This window comes from Myotis myotis, unplaced genomic scaffold (assembly GCF_014108235.1).
Source record: "Myotis myotis isolate mMyoMyo1 unplaced genomic scaffold, mMyoMyo1.p scaffold_m19_p_2, whole genome shotgun sequence".
NCBI classification, from domain to species: domain Eukaryota; kingdom Metazoa; phylum Chordata; class Mammalia; order Chiroptera; family Vespertilionidae; genus Myotis; species Myotis myotis.
Genome location: NW_023416324.1, coordinates 152,292,468 through 152,309,114, shown reverse-complemented (window position 1 = coordinate 152,309,114; position 16,647 = coordinate 152,292,468). Strand labels below are relative to the sequence as shown.

General features: G+C 37.9%; 1 protein-coding gene across 9 annotated transcripts in view; it reads left to right on the top strand.

The window, feature by feature from the left end:
• The window catches only part of ZBTB20 (zinc finger and BTB domain containing 20), an 892,970-nt gene that overhangs the window by 239,619 nt on the left and 636,704 nt on the right, over positions 1-16,647 (top strand). For all 9 annotated transcript variants that reach the window (XR_004974420.1, XM_036352745.1, XM_036352742.1 and 6 more), the window contains one exon: positions 5,800-5,842. The gene's annotated coding sequence lies outside the window, so the exon portion shown is untranslated. The remainder of the gene's footprint in view (positions 1-5,799; positions 5,843-16,647) is intronic.

The window sequence follows — 16,647 nt, the reverse complement described above, 5'->3', positions numbered from 1 at the left end:
TGATAGAGTACCCAGCTCAGTTGTGTGTCTAGAAGAAGTAAATAATATTAAATAAAATTAAAGTATTTGGGATTAAATGGAATCTTTTCTCAAAATAGATCAAATTTTAAATGTAAAGCACTTAAAATGTTTGTGAGGATGCTTATTCAGTCATAAGGGAACTGTTTTTTAGTCTGAATTTAGGTTTACAGTCCATTAATGGAGCCACTGGCCTTGCAGACCCGGCCAAAGCCCTTTTCAGTGTCCTAAGTGAATTAGCTATGAGATTTATTAATGGCTCCAGAGGCACCATTAAGAATTCCTTCTTTCACCTCTAGCCAGGCTCAGTGTGGAGGACAAATGTATTTCCTAAACTTCACAATAGTGTTGGACCTATTCAGTTCCCACTGGGGAAACAGCTGTGCCAACCTAGAAGTGAAAAGAACTAAAAAAAAAAAAAATCCTCTACAGTGTAACTCCATTTGGGGTGGCACTGATAGTAAGTAACTTCACCCTCACGTGACCCAAACAGTTCTAGAGATTAGATAACTGCATGGGATTCTGAAGACACCATTTAACTGTTCTGGATCTGTGCTGTCCTCCAAATCACAGCAGAAATGAGGATGAGAACAACAGCAGTATGCATTCTGTCCGCAAGTGATTGTTAAGGAACCCACAACACCTCAGCCTGATTCCAGTTGGATAATTACATTTATTTTGTCCTTGTTTTTCAAATCCTGTTGTTTTAGTTAAATATGGAAATTGATCCTTCATTTTTCACCCAGAAAAATGGACAGAATTGCTGTACATGTTACTATTTAGATCCTACTATCTTCCTCTTTACTAAAAAGGATGGTGTTTAAAAAGACTGTTTAGAATTGCTTATTGTGGCTATCAATATTGTTATAGTTTCCTGATTCAGAAATGTTCGGTACACACCCGGCACATGATTGGCTCGTGAATGAGTTGTGGAATACAGAGTGATATCTCAAGAAAGCCATTTTTTTCTATGTCCCTAATGCCTGCTTAGCTTAGCCCCTTACCTTAAAGCAGCGGTTCTCAACCTGTGGGTCTCGACCCCTTTGGTGGTCGAACGACTCTTTTACAGGGGTCGCCTAAGACCATCCTGCATATCAGATATTTACAGTACGATTCATAACAGTAGCAACATTACAGTTATGAAGTAGCAATGAAAATAATCTTATGGTTGGTCACAACATGAGGAACTGTATTTAAAGGGCCAGAAGGTTGAGAACCACTGCCTTAAAGGGACAGACATTCCCTCTTTTTCTCATACAACTAGGACAGTACTAGTAGCTTCCATTTAGCAATGCTTGCTTTCGAGCAGGCACTGCGCTAGATCTTTTAAATGACTGTAACATAATGCACACAAACAATCCTATAGGGTAGATAACATGATTATCATTTTATAGACAGAGAAAATGTAACTTGTTCAAGATCACACAATTGAAGAGACAGGGGTGGGGCGGGGGGATGGGGGCCTGGAATTTGATCCCAGGTTTGTCTGACAGCAAAAGCTAATCACTTAACCACCACCCTGCCTCACAGAACTGTTGCTGTCCAGAACTCTGTGAGACCCAGATCTACGGATCATTGACCCCATGAACAGCCTCTCTCAGTGCTTGGTTCCACTCCACACAGGCTGACCCACTGGCTGAACCTCAAAACCATCATGTGGCACTAGCATCAGAAGGGGCAAATAACAATTATGGGTCCAGGCCACAAGGAAGCTGAGCTGTTGAAACTCTATGCTGCATCACTCTATCAGCACAACTGAAATGGTACCCTTACCACCACCATTACCTACCTTTAGTTTTTAGTGATTCTCTCAGCACTTGTCTACATTCCTATCCTCCTTTTCTTTCCCTGGTGGTGGGGTTATAATAGTGTCTTTGGCAAGGTTAGCAAGAAACTTACTTATTTACTTTGGTTGCCAATAAATAACTAGCTTGTTAATAATTGTGCATATGTTTTATGTGGCCTTAGATAATCTGAGATAATTTTACAAATCTGGCATTAGAGATTGGATCAATATCCCTTCATACCTGGTCTCCTATTACATAATTCTCTATTAACAAAAAGTAGATTATGTAAGGAAAAAAATTACAATTTAAAGTAATTTACTAGGGCATTTTATAAGTGATACACACTCATGTACTCATAACTTTTTTTTTAACCCTCATGGAAGGATATTTTTCCACTGATTTTTAGAGTGAAAGGGAGGGGGAGAGAAAGAGAGAACATCGATGTGACAGAAACATATCGATTGGTTGCCTCCTGCATGTGCCCCAACCAGGGCCAAGGATCATGCCTGCAATCAAGGTATGTGCCTTTGACCCAAATGAAACCCAGGACTCTTCAGTTTGTGAGTCATTGCTCTATCCATTGAACCAAACTGTCTAGGATAACTGTTTAATTACTTAAATATCAGTTTTTGCTTAATAATATAAAATAATAAATCTGATCGTTTTTTTGCTTTAAAGTATACCAGATCTGTCACAAATGCCTTAAACTGTAGCATGTTTACATCTTTATGTAAGCTGTATGTAAATTTTTTTGTTTTGTTTTTCCAGGTTGTTGGGTTTTTTCTTTGTTTTTTCTTTTTTTTTTTGGCTATTTTTAGAGCAATTTGGGTTTACAGTAAAAATAATAGGAAAGTATATTAACATTTTTAGCACTTTTAAATTGTTAGCTCTATGAAAGTAAGATATATTCCAGTTTATCTTTTAGCATATCATCGCGCCAAGCACAGCACTTTGCATGTAATAGACACTCATTACATATCATTTACTTAGTGAATAAATTAGTGTGTACTAGGTTGAACAGATTTGCAATCCTAAATTGTTCTTGTCATCATTTCATTCTGCATAATTAAAGATACTTTACTAAAATGATTAAAATGTGCTATTGAATTACTGGAATAGGTTCTAAAGCAGTGGGATGAAAGAGACTGTGGTTGCACCCCTGTGTGGAAACAGGAGGATGAGTTTCTCACTGTGGGGTATACTTGGTGGATTTTATGTATAACTCAAGTAATTGACTTCCCTTAGGAAGGTTAGATTTATGATTTCCATATGGCACTTTATAACTTTTCTTTTACTGCTATCTGCCAACTAAAAATTTTCCCTATTATAAAATAACTAGAGGCCCGGTGCATGAGTTCCTGCACCAGTGGGGTCCCTTGGCCTGGCCTGCAGGATCGGGCCGATACTGGCTCTTTGACATCTCCTGAGGGATCCTAGATTGTGAGAGGGCGCAGGCCAGGCCAAGGGACCCCACCGGTGCACTATTGGGGCCAGGGAGGGATGCGGGAGGTTGGCCAGCTGGGGAGGGACCACAGGAGGGCTCCAGAGGATGTCCAGCCTGATTCGCTCAGTCCCAATCAGCTGGACCCCAGCAGCAAGCTAACCTACTGGTCGGAGCATCTGCCCTGTGGTGGTCAGTGCACGTCTTAGCAACTGGTCACCAGTTGACTGTCTGCCCCTTGGTGGTTAGTGCACTTCATAGCGAGTGCTTGAGCAGCCTTAGCATATCATTAGCATATTACACTTTGATTGGTTGAATGGACGACTAGACACTTAGCATATTAGGCTTTTATTATATAGGACTAGAGGCCCAGTGCACAAAGTTCATGCACGGGTGGGGTCCCTAGGTCTGGCTGGCAATCAGGGCTGATCAGGGCCTTCCAGCTGCTGGCCAGGGCCTTCCTTCCTGCTGGCTGCCGACTGCTGGCCAGGGCCTGCCAGACAGGGGGAGGGATCAAGGGAGGTTGGCTGGCCACAGGAGGTGGCTGTGGGAGCGCACTGACTACCAGAGGGCAGCTCCTGCATTGACCATCTGCCTCCTGGTGGTCAGTGTGTGCAAGCTTCCAGTTGTTCCAGTCATTCCGGTTGTTTTGGTCATTCTGGCGTTCGGTCGCTTAGGCTTTTATATATATAGACTAGAGGCCTGGTGCATGGGTAGGGTCCCTAGGCCTGGCCGGCGATCAGAGCTGATCTGTGGGGCGACCAGCGGGGTGATTAGGGCCCCTGCTTGCAGCTGCCTTGGCTGGCTTGGTGCCACCCACTCACCGGCCCCATCCCCCACCGCCACCACCAGTTGCCTCTCTCTGTGGGGCAACCTGCGGGGCAATTGGGGGGCCCCTGCTGGCACCTACCTTGGCTGGTGGCCTAGCACTGCCCGCTTGCCAGCCCTGCCCCTCATCGCCGCCACCATTCACCTTCCTCAGCGGGGTGACTGGCAGAGTGACTGGGGACCCCCTCCTGGCACCCACCTTGGCTGGTGGCAACCTGGCGCTGCCTGCCTGCCAGCCCCACACCCAGTGGCTGGTCAGGGCCTGCAAGCTGGGGGCAGTTCCTGCATTGAGCGTCTGCCCCTGGTGGTTAGTGCGTGTCATAGCAACCAGTCGTTCCGCCAGTCATTCCGCCGTTTGGTTGATTTGAATATTAGGGTTTTATTATATAGGATGTTTTTGTACACATTACCTATACATAAAAATAAATAGAACATTAAAATCAGTCATCACCCTATTATCCAGATATAATTACTCAACATTTTTGTGTGCTCTATTTTTCATCTTCTAAGCCACTTCATCATGTCCATGCAAATGCTACTCTATATGTTTATATAACATTATAGTACCACCATTTACCCTGTGGATTATTACAAAATATTTCTTTACATTGATATGTTTTCTTATATTATTTTTCTACTATTGGACATTTAGGTTGCTTTTAGTTTTTCTCTATCATAAATATTACCATTTTAACATAAATCTTTTGGTTTTCAGTTATGTAAGATAGATTTCTAGAGCTAATTAATGACTACAGATTTTGAACTTTAAGTTCTTGATACATACTACCCAGTAGTTTTCCGGGAACATTTTGGCAATTCACACACTCATCAGAAGTGTATAAAAAGGGTGTTCTATTGAACCATCATCAACATTGATTATTACCTTTATATACTCTTAAGCAAGTATTAGACCTACTGATTTAATATTACTGTCATTCACTATGCTAAAAAAAAGTATATAAATTAAACACTTCAGTTTGCTTTCAGAAAGAATTATGAAATATTTTTAAGGGTCATAGTAGTGTGGAGGCTGCATGTTACATTACAGTTTCCAAGTACATGCAGATGTGTTTCAGGTCTAATTGTAAATTCTGCATATTTTTTGCCTAAGCTGGACTTATGTTTTCTGTATTGACACTCACTTCATTGTCAGTTTTCCAAAAGTGTTTGGTGTGGTTTTAACATTCCCTCTTGTAACAAGCAATGTCATATCTATTTGCTGTTGTAACTGAAGTTAATGAACATTCCAAATTTACTTTATTTATTTATGCATTTTTTGTGGACTGCTCTACAAAAGCAACTTTCTTCCTCACCAATATACTAAACTGAATACAGATGAATCTGAGTGGTTTCATTTTAGAGATTAGTAGTCATATGTGTATTAGGAAGGCAATAGTCTTGGAAGAATACCAAAAAAAAAAAAATCATTTTAAAGTGTTTGCCTCTTTCTCTAGTGAAAGCATTTTCGTTTCAGAGGCCATGGTGAGTCTTAGTCCCTTGCTGGTGCTTGTCTTGATAACACTGTGAGGGACTCTATGAGTGTGTATATTCACACACATGAATTTAAGGTGATTTGAAATATCCTCTAGGGAAGATATAGGTATAAAATAACTCACCTCTTTAAATGCTGCAGTATTTCCTACTTCTCTGCAGAAATTGTCTCAGCATAAAACCGATTCTATTTAGAAAATTAATTTTTACTTATATATTTGTTTTGCATTTCAGGTACCTGGTAAATCTCATCTGTCTGTGTCCCATAGCTGCACAGGTATGTATATGAATTACCTATAGTTACATAAATCTATGTGTTAACTGACATGTTATTATATTTTTGTGTATTAAAATTGTTTACAGATTTCATAATGTGAAAATGTTAATTTTTGAGTCCTTGTAAATATTGACAGCTTTAAAGGATAGTACATTTTATATACACCTTGCACTTCACTCTATTGTAAGAAGCAAAGAAACATTTCTAAGATTTGATGAGGCAGAATAATTTTAATTACAAAACATTCAGCTGGTGAAGCATTAGAGAATGTTTTATGGAACTGTACTATTAAAGCCAAATTATGGGGCCAAATTATTGCAGAACCACTGTTTTTGACATTATTGCTTTATTTTCAAACTTCTTTCTGCTTTAGAGTTTATATTCTGTGGTCATTGCTGTAGGTAAGGAATGGCTGCAGATGTACTGTCTGCTGCACTGTCTCAAGCAGAAGGGAAATGGAAAAAGATGTTTGCACCTGTTTAAAATCTCAGCTGTACGGTGTTGTGGTTCCCGGGCAACAGGCAGGAATTCTCAGAAGCTAGGTTGCACCTGCTCAGTTGTGGATTGCAGCTGTGTCTTATGAGTGAGCGCACAGAGAAGCATGTCAGCAGTTTGCTTTGTGCTGTTACGTATTTTGTATACTCTTGAGTTCGAAAGATTCTTACTTGATGTAGACCTTGAACTATTATATTGATTACTTATAAAACTCACTGATTTTAGCTCCCAAATATTTTCTCCCAAATCTGTCATTCTGAGTCTCAAATATTTTTTTAGTTAACTGTCCTAGATTATATGTATGTTAACTTCTTTAAAGGATACCTATGGAAAGGAGATCTCTCCAGATAAGTGGGTTGCTAATAATTTTTGTCCTGATAGACACATTTTGTGTTTGGCTCAATTTCACCATGTTGGCAACCCCACTATGTGAGGCTGGATGTAGTTATTGATCTATTTAACTGAACAGATTTGAAAGCATTTGGCTATTAGTGGACACATGGGGCATATTCAGAAAATTTAAGGGTATATTGTAGGATGAATTCTGGATTTGGGCATGTGTCTCTCTTGCAGTTGGGTGTAAGTGAGAAAGAAGAAAAAGTGAAAATTAAATAGCACTCTTAGAAAAGGGGATACAGCTCAGATATAGTTTTCAAGGCTGGAACATTATTCTTTACTTTCATCAAATTCTAGGCACTTGGTATTTTCCTAAGTGCCGTCAGTGATGTTTCTTTTAGTTGATAGTTCTGTATATTTTCTGATAAATATCTATATTTTAATATAAACAAGCTACTATAGACTGTATCTTATATTAGTTAAATTTTATAAATGCACTATAAAAAGCTGCAACTCAATATAAAAAGTATAGTTAAATAATTTATTTAGTAATCCCAAATTCCCCATATTGAAAATTTATTCAAATGACTGGCATTAATCTCATTAACATATTAAATTGCTGAGGAGTTTCTATCAGTATTTAGTAACAGAGTTTTAGAGCTGGTGTATCTTTTTCATTTCTTGACCTATTTAAATCTGTTTTTAAAAATACATCACCATAATATAAATTTAACATCTTTGGAAGTAGGAAACATAGGTGCTGAGATAAGTAGATATTGCCCACAGCCCCTTAATGCAATGCCTTGTACATAGTAGGCGGTCAATAAATTTTAAATGAATGTATACATGAATAAAACATGTTTGAATTATATTAAAAATAGAGGGCTAGAGAGTCCTAGAAACTTCTTCCTCATTAAATATTTTGGATGGGTCTTTATGGCGTTCCTTTAGTTCTCATAATGCTGATTAGACAGAGATGAGACTACTGATAAATTCTTTCCTTAAAATGAGAAATGAATATGTAAGAATTGATCCTCATTATCACTAAGAATTGACATCACACTATTCATAATATACTTTATATTCATTTTTGTTGACTATGAGAAAATTCTTTATATTATCCTTATTCTATACACAGTGCTGAGATATTTAATATGACTAAGTTAAATGGAACTTGTCACTGTGGAAATATGTTGCAACATAGGAATAAACTAATCTCCTGTGTTATATAATTAATGCTATAGGTTTCTGAGCAATCGCTTATTCTCTTTGACCTCTCTCTCTCTCTCTCCCTCTACCCATCCTTCTTCTTTCTTCCCCACTCCTACCCCCATCTGTACCTTCCTGAAACACACAGAAAAATGTATGTTGACTTTCTTTGGCTCAGGTGAGATCAGGTCATATTAAAGGTATGTGACTGTTTTGGTAAACAGAAGTAATGAGCCCTGTGTTTACTGTATACATGTTTATAATTATGGTTTCTATTATTTACTAAATTTTAACTGTAAATACATAAAGTCAAGAGTAGATAATTAAAACCTGCTTTTGATAGGCTACTCTAAAGTTCCATTTTGTGTGGCATGGGTCAGTCACACAAGAATGGCAGAAGTTGCATAATGAGTCAATATCTATTGTATCAAACCATCTTGTTTAGGCTTCTCAAATTTTGGTACCACTGATATATGATATTCACGGGTGCTGCTAGGCTTGGAAGGACCTTTCCACTGGGACCAGTTTTTCTTTTTCCTTAGTTGACACCAATGGGTGAAAGGCCAATATCAAGGACATAATTATATTATTATTATTATTATAACTTTAGTGTGGTAGATTAAACTATATACCTCTGTTGATCTCAACATTAGAAACTAAGAGACAAGACAAAAACATGTATTAACTAGAATATTAAACCAGTAACAGCAGTTTCTTCAGTGACTTGTTCCAGAATTAGTGTGGAATACCAAGGAGGGATAAATCACCAAGCCCCAGGATTCCTGGGCACAATTGAAGAATTTTCTGTGATTTCAGGGTTAAAGAAATAAAGTAAGAAAATCAACATTTATTTAGAACATAGCATGTCTAGATATAATTTCCTTCATTCTTCCCTTCTCTCCTTCTCCCCTCCTCATCTCCTTCATTCCTTTTATTCCACATGGTAAATGGACCCCTACCATTTGCCTGACACAGTGCTAGGCTAACAATAAAACACAGTCCTTGCTGGCCTTGGCCGAGTAGCTCAGTTGGTTAGAGCATTGTCCCAATACGCCAAGGTTGCAGGTTTGATCCAAAGTCAGGGAACATAAAAAAATCAACCTATGAATGCATAAATATGTGGAACAACAAATCGATGTCTCTCTCTCTCTCTTCTTCCCTCTCTCTCTCTCTCTCTCAAATCAATAAAAATAAATAGGGAAATAAATAAAGAAATAAAGCAAAGTGCCTGTCTTCAGAGAGCATACAGGCTAGTAGAAGACAAGGGTTTATCAACAAAGATTGTATTGACCTCACCACTTGTTTATTATTATAGACTTAGTCAAGTTACCTAACCTTTCTGTTCCTTTGTTAGTTCATTTTTAAAATTGGAGAAATAATAGTATCTACCTCATATACTGTTATGTTGAGTTAGATATAACACAATACAGGTAAAATTCTTAGTTTGGTGCTTGGCACATAGCAAGTGCTCAATGAATCTTAGTGACACTACTGTTATTTCTATCACCACTATCTTCACTGCTATCACTTTGATACTGAAGAAAGACTATCTAATTGTCCGAAAAGAGTGATCCTGGTCTGGGCATTGTCACTTGATTGTCTTAAAGGTTCTATCCAAAGTTACCTCTGCTTCTAGGGGTGGAAGAGATTCTAAAAATCATCTAGCATTAGAACTTGAAGGGCCTTTATAGTCGTCCATCTAACATCTTTATTTCATCCATGGTAAGAAAATAAGGTCAGAAAAGTTCATGTAATTGTCAGGGTTATATAGTCTACTAGGATTTGAACCCAGAGCTCTATATTCTTGGTCTAGTGTGAGATAACTCATGTGTAAAAATATTACAATTAAACATTTTTTTCTACTAGTGATTGGAGAGTTGATTGCTTATCTCCAAGAAATAAATGGATTGATTCAAGTTGCTGGAACACTAACCATAGAATAGGTATCACTGTACTGAATCTAAAAGACCTTCAGATATTCTTATAATGGGATTAATTTGATATAAATTTATTGAAGCCTTTTAGTTTGTGTTTATGAATAACTAGTTTGTTTATAAGGAGAATAAACCAAGTCAGGTTTAGCAAGATATTACTAAATGACTTCAGATGCTTTAAAGGAGTCTGTGCATACCTTAAATAAATCAACATCTTGAATGCCAGGGATCTCTGAACTCTAAATCTCTTGCATGAGTTTGAATTTAAAATCTTTGAGGTCCAAATGATGTGCATTGAAATCCCAGTTCCACAGTGTAATAGCTATGTGACCGAATTAGGATTGCCTAACCTTACTAAGCCTCATGTTTTCTTGTCCAAAATATGGTGGTAACAATGTCTATCTTTTAACAATGGATATAAGGAGTAAGTGGATTATATAAAATATTTAGTGCATGACATCCACTGCATATTACTTTTCTCCTCTTTCTTTATGTTAAAACTAGAGGCCCAGTGAACGAAAATTCGTGCACTCGGGGGGATACAGGTCCCTCAGCCCAACCTGTGCCCTCGCAGTCTGGGACTCCTCAGGGGATGTACGACTGATGGCTGGAAGTCAGACATCCCTCTGGCAGCCTGGGAGCCCTCAAGGGATGTCTAACTAACAGCTTAGGCCCGCTCCCAAGCCGTTAGTTGGACATCGTTAGTGCTGCTGCGGAAGCAGGTAAGGCTCCTGCCACTGCCACTATGCTGGCCAGCCATGAGCCGGCTTCTGGCTGAGCAGTGCTCCCCCTGTGGAAGCACACTGAACACCAGGGGGAAGCTCCTGCGTTGAGCATCTGCCCCCTGGTGGTCAGTGCGTGCCATAGCAACCGGTCGTTCCACTGTTAGGGTCAATTTGCATATTACCCTTTTATTATATAGGATATAAAGATTGTTATGATAGGCAATATAAGAATTTGGAGGAAGTGTGAGATTCACCCATTAAGAAAGTTAATTTTGGCAAAGTTATGTCTTTGATGATAATAGTTGAGTATCTCAGTTCAGTGTGGTTAGACTCACCATTTCTATCTATGCATACTACTTTCTGTAGAAGGCTAGGTTTTTTTAAAGAAACATTTAAGATGAGGATAATCACATCACTAGAAGGTCCAATGGTTTTAGAAATGTGCTTTGCAAAAGAAAGGCGGTTGATACAACTCCCGGCAACTATCAGTTCTTGTTGAAAGTCAATGAAGAATCCAAACCTGCCAATTAATCCATGTACTCTTGCATGCATCCTGTTTAATTGAAGGTGGTTCTGTTGGCAAGGTTGTTGCAGTCTAAGCAGCCCCTGGTGTAGTGTTGATAGTTGGCATTTAGAAGCTGGCTGTCTTTTTTTTTGGTGAGAAGGAAATTAGGGTAGTAAAATGTCCTGATATCCTCCTTTGCAAACTCCCTCAGCAGTAGAAAAGTAGATTTGTAAATTTGTGTGTATGATTTTCCCTAATTATATTTAATAAAAACTAGATGATCATAATTATAGTAAACCAATTTTATTTTGTTATATATTTTTTCCTGCCAGGCTGTTTTTAGTGTAGTAATCAGAAAACAAGCATGTGAAAAAGTACTAGATTTAATTTAATTTATGGATAGGCCATTACTTAGCAGAGTTGATAAAGTTGACTTGCCTAATGTCAAGTGTACAGTTTTTACCATGATTAGTCAAGGTAAATATTAATGACCAATGAAATGTTTACTTAGTTGAGTATTAGTTGTGTAATAAAGTATCACAAACTGGATGGCTTAAAAAAGAGAAATTTGTTTTGTCACAAACTAGAAGTATGAACTCAATGTTTCAGCAAGGTTGGTTCCTTCTAGGGCTCTGAGGGAAAGATTTGCTCCAGCCCCACTCCTTGACTTGTAGATCATCGTTTTCTACCTGTGTGTCTTCACATCAACTTCCCTCTGGGTGTATATGTCTCTGTGTCTAAATTTCCCTTTTTAAAAATAAAGACACCAGTCCCATTAGATTAGGGTCCTCTCTAATGATCTCACTTTTAATTTGATTACCTCTGTAAAAGCCCTGACTCCAAACAAGGTCACATTTTGAGATACTTGGGATTAGAAATCAAACATATCTTTTTTTTTTTTCTTTTTTTCTTTTTAGGGTAGGATCACAATTCAACTCAATAATTGTGTTAATAGTTAACATTGATCAAGTGACTTTTATATTTCAGATGTTTGACATATATTACATTGATAATTTTTTAAAAATAAATTGTATTGATTTTTTTACAGAGAGGAAGGGAGAGGGATAGAGAGTTAGAAATATCGATGAGAGAGAAACATCGATCAGCTGCCTCCTGCACACTCCCTGCTGGGTATGTGCCTGCAACCAAGGTACATGCCCTTGGCCAGAATTGAACTTGGGACCCTTGAGTCTGCAGGCCGATGCGCTACCCACTGAGCCAAACCGGTTAGGGCAACATTGATAATTTTTACAACAATCTATTAAGTAGACATCATTTTCTGCATTTTACAGGTGAAAAAAGTGAAACAGGAGAGAATAAGCAATTTTTTCAAGATCACACAGCTAGTAAATGTTCAATGCCAATATGTAAGCCCAGAATTACTTGCCACATTTTTAATGGATAAGCTGCATAACAATTCAGTCAAAAATCTAAAAAGTACTTTGAGCATTTAAGGTGGATTTTTGTTGGTCAGTAGTACTTGTGCCAAAGGACATTTTATCTATCAAAAATGGTTCATTATGCCATTGCATAAGTACCCAACACTGACTGCCTACATCAGTGATGGCGAACCTTTTGAGCTCGGCGTGTCAGCATTTTGAAAAACCCTAACTTAACTCTGGTGCCATGTCACATATAGAAATGTTTTGATATTTGCAACCATAGTAAAACAAAGATTTATATTTTTGATATTTATTTTATATATTTAAATGCCATTTAACAAAGAAAAATCAACCAAAAAAATGAGTTCGCGTGTCACCTCTGACACACGTGTTATAGGTTTGCCATCACTGGCCTACATCTTCACTTCTGATATATATATTTTTAAATCCTCACCCGAGGATATGTCTATGGATTTGAGAGGAAGAGAGAGAGAAACATCAATGTGAGCCAGGGATCGAATCTGCAACCTAAGTGTGTCCCCTGACCAGAAATTGAACCCACAACCTTCTTGGTGTATAAGGGATAACACTCCAAACAACTGAGCCATTTGGCCGGGCATTCACTCCTGATATTTTGCTGACCATTGTCTTGAAGTCTTAGTGTGTTAGCTCTTCTGAACTGATGAAGCTTTTGGACAGGAAGAATGCTGAGCATAGACTGCATGGATTATTCTGGCCTCAATTTGTGTGGATGGCATGAAGAGCCAAGTCATGCCCAGGGTTTGCTACTAAGTACGTGTGCACTCTGCTCTCCTTTTCTCTCTCTCCTTCCTCTCCCTCATCTTTTAACAGGCAGTTTGTGATTTCTTTTTCTTTTCTGCAATCATTCCATGAGTGATAAACATGAATCACCTAGGTGTGAAGAGTGACAGTACAGGGACTGTCTATGCTTATGTGCTCCTGTAGGTGTTTACTGTAAACAGGCCACACCCTCAATGTTACTCATTCACACTAAAGAGCAAGGGGCGCTGTGTACCTTATTTAACTTTCCTACCTCGCTAATGGAACAGTTTGTTTCTCACTTTGAAGTTTGAAAGCAGAACTTGTTCATGACCCATTTTTGCAAATAATTCTCTTAAGTAACCCTTGTACTCATTTATAAGATTTTTTTCCACCCACTGTCTGTGTAGCCTGGTTTAAAAATTTTATATATGTACTTTTAAAAAATTGATTAGCTGGAGAGCTGCCCATTCCTCTGTGCTGTATAATAAGGATTTTAAAACTGCACACTGAATTCTGTATAGTGTAATTAAAACTGACCCACATTTGGACCTGAGTACACCAGGACTTAGCCAAACTTGCCATGAGCTGAGTTCTGGTGGCAGATGGGAACTAATGAGGACACACTCCACTCCAGAATTTCCCAGCTGCTTGGCCCCTTTTTGTACAAACAAGGTTTGGAGCGAAGTCCGGATCCCAAGAGCATGTTCTGTAAATGTGCTGTACCCAGTGATTTGGGAAATGTTCTCACGAAATCAGGCTGTTTCAAGATAATTCTTAAAACCTCAGCTACTGTCAGATTTTAAACATGAAAATTCAATGGGGCCATTTATGCTCTCTCCAATCAATTTTTAACTTTAAAGTTAATTAAAATTACATTTTTTCTGTCTTTTTTTCCCCTTGTGACTAGGGATAGATGATCACTTATATCCAAACCTGGAGATTTGCAGGTGGTTGGCCCAGGATAGACTAGGTCTCCTTACAACCTATGGATCTCTTCAACTAGTTTGATGTCCTGGGACTATTCAGGCAGATGTAATTGAATCAGTTAGAAGCAGCTGTAGCTGGCATGTGGTCTCTCAGATTGCTAGCACCTGCTTGTTTTTTTGCAACTCACTGAAGTGAGAGAAGTGCCAAAACCAGCATTGGTCTTGGAGCAGATAAAGCACTTCAGATCCTATATTTCATTCTCCTTCCAATCTAGCCACATCATCATTGGTGCCTGAATTAATAAAACCCCTTTTCATGATTGTGGCTGAGATATACTTTTCCTTCTGATTCTCCTCAGTATTGAGATCCTGACAGTCTTGACCATGTTAGTCCAAAAAAATAAGGATTTAATGTGATCAGGTGGCTTTGGGGCTCTCTTATCATTATACAACTGGGTAGCCTGTGGTTTGCAGAATCATTTAAATGAACACACCAAATTTATTTGCTGTTCCAGCACAGTCTTATTGGCACAGAGAATGAGCAGTTAATGTATAACAAACTGTGAGCTGTTCTGAAATATGATAAATACATTTGCTTAACAGGCGGAATGTAAAATGTAACTCTAAAATAATCAGCATACATTTCTTCAACACTTACTATGTGCAAGAAGATGCAGTCTGTTAAAATGGATAAAAATTTTAGGACATAATGAACAAAGTATGTCTTAAAAGACATAAATTTGGAACTTTTTAAAGGTTTATATACATTTAAAATGCTTGTTTATCTTTCCTTTGTTCCACTATATTATTTGGCAGGCATCTAGTTAATTCTTAAATATTACTAATTTCCTGATGTTTAATTTGAACCTGGAGATGATAAAGACAACATATTTACACCCTGCTTGGGTAGTTCAGTTGGTTAGGGCATCTTCCCGATATGCTGAGGTTGTGGGTTCCATCTCCAGTTAGTGCACATAAAAGAAGCAACCAATGAATGCATAAATACATGGAACAACACATTGATGTTTCTTCCTCTCTCTCTCTAAAAAAAAAAAAAAAATTAAAGACAACATATTTACTTAGTTTTTAGTTTGTGTTACAAATTTCCTTCACAATAGCTTTAATATTGATAATCTTTTGAGAGAAGCAGAGAGATAAATGGAGTTTATGAATAATAGTAATAACAGGGAATTCTAAAAATTTCAACATTATCAACAGCAGATTTCTATTTTGCAAGGCATGGCTAATTGCTATGGACATAAAGAAGCATATATGATCCTTGCTTACAAGAATCTTATGGCACACCTGAAGAGATGTTATATACATCTCAGTATTAAATGCATGCTCTACACCTGTACTTGGTGTCAAATTAACACTATAAAGTAAAAAAAAGTTATGTACTTTTGTAAATAAATGTTCTAGACCTGATGCCCCTTCTTCCCCTTCACTGTCTGTAAAGGTCGTCACTAATCCATCATGGTTCATTTTGCTGTCAAACCAGAACTTGACCTCAAAATCTTGCTGAAGACAACACTTTCAAAAACCATTACCAACTGATGGAATTTGGGTTTAATATTGAAATCCATTTGCCATGACTGAAAAGTCATTAAGTGCTAAAGATATTCAGTGGAGGTAGAGGGCTTGGTGAGCTGTAAGTAAGAAATAGGACTTGAGATAAACCTTGAAAAAATATAAAACATAGGACTTAGGTAAGTAGCAAGGAGAAAGGAGATAATTTTCAGATTCAGGAGTAACATCACCAAATGAGTTAAATTTGGAATTATGTGGTATATTTACGGATCGTGAGTAGACCTCAGATGTAAATAAGTGGTGATGTGGTTACTACTTTAATGTTTTTCTCCTCTGCTAGACTGTAAACATGTGAAGTATCATATTAAAATTTATTATAAAATATCTCCTCAGAGGGAAATTCACTGACCCTTCCTATCTGAATTAAGTCTTTCCTATGTTTCTATAGGTTCTTATTTTTTTTCCTCCATAGTGTACAATTCACCTGAAGCCAAGATTCTATATTAAGAATTGAGGGGATTCAAAGATTAATTGTCCTCTTTAAACTTATATAACAACAATAATTTTTAAAATGATGATTTTGATTTTTATAAATGTGGCACTCTCAACAGTGGTTGGGGGAATTTCTATTTTAACGATGATATTTAAGAATTTTAGTGCATAATTCTGGTTTCCAGGAAAAAAGAGGCAATATTATTCTGGAAAAAGTATGGGGTTTTAGAGAGAAGGCAGGGGAAGGGGGAGGGGTTTAGAGATCAACCAAAGGACTTGTATGCATGCATATTAGCATAACCAATGAACACAGTCACTGGGGCGGTGGGGGCTTGCCCTCGGGTGTGGGAGTGGCTGGGGGGTCGGTCAGTGGGGAAAAAAGAAGACATGTAATACTTTAAACAATAAAAAAAAAGTATGGGGTTTTAGAAATAAAAGATTTGGATTCAAGTGTCTGCAATATCACTTATTAACTATGATATGTTGGG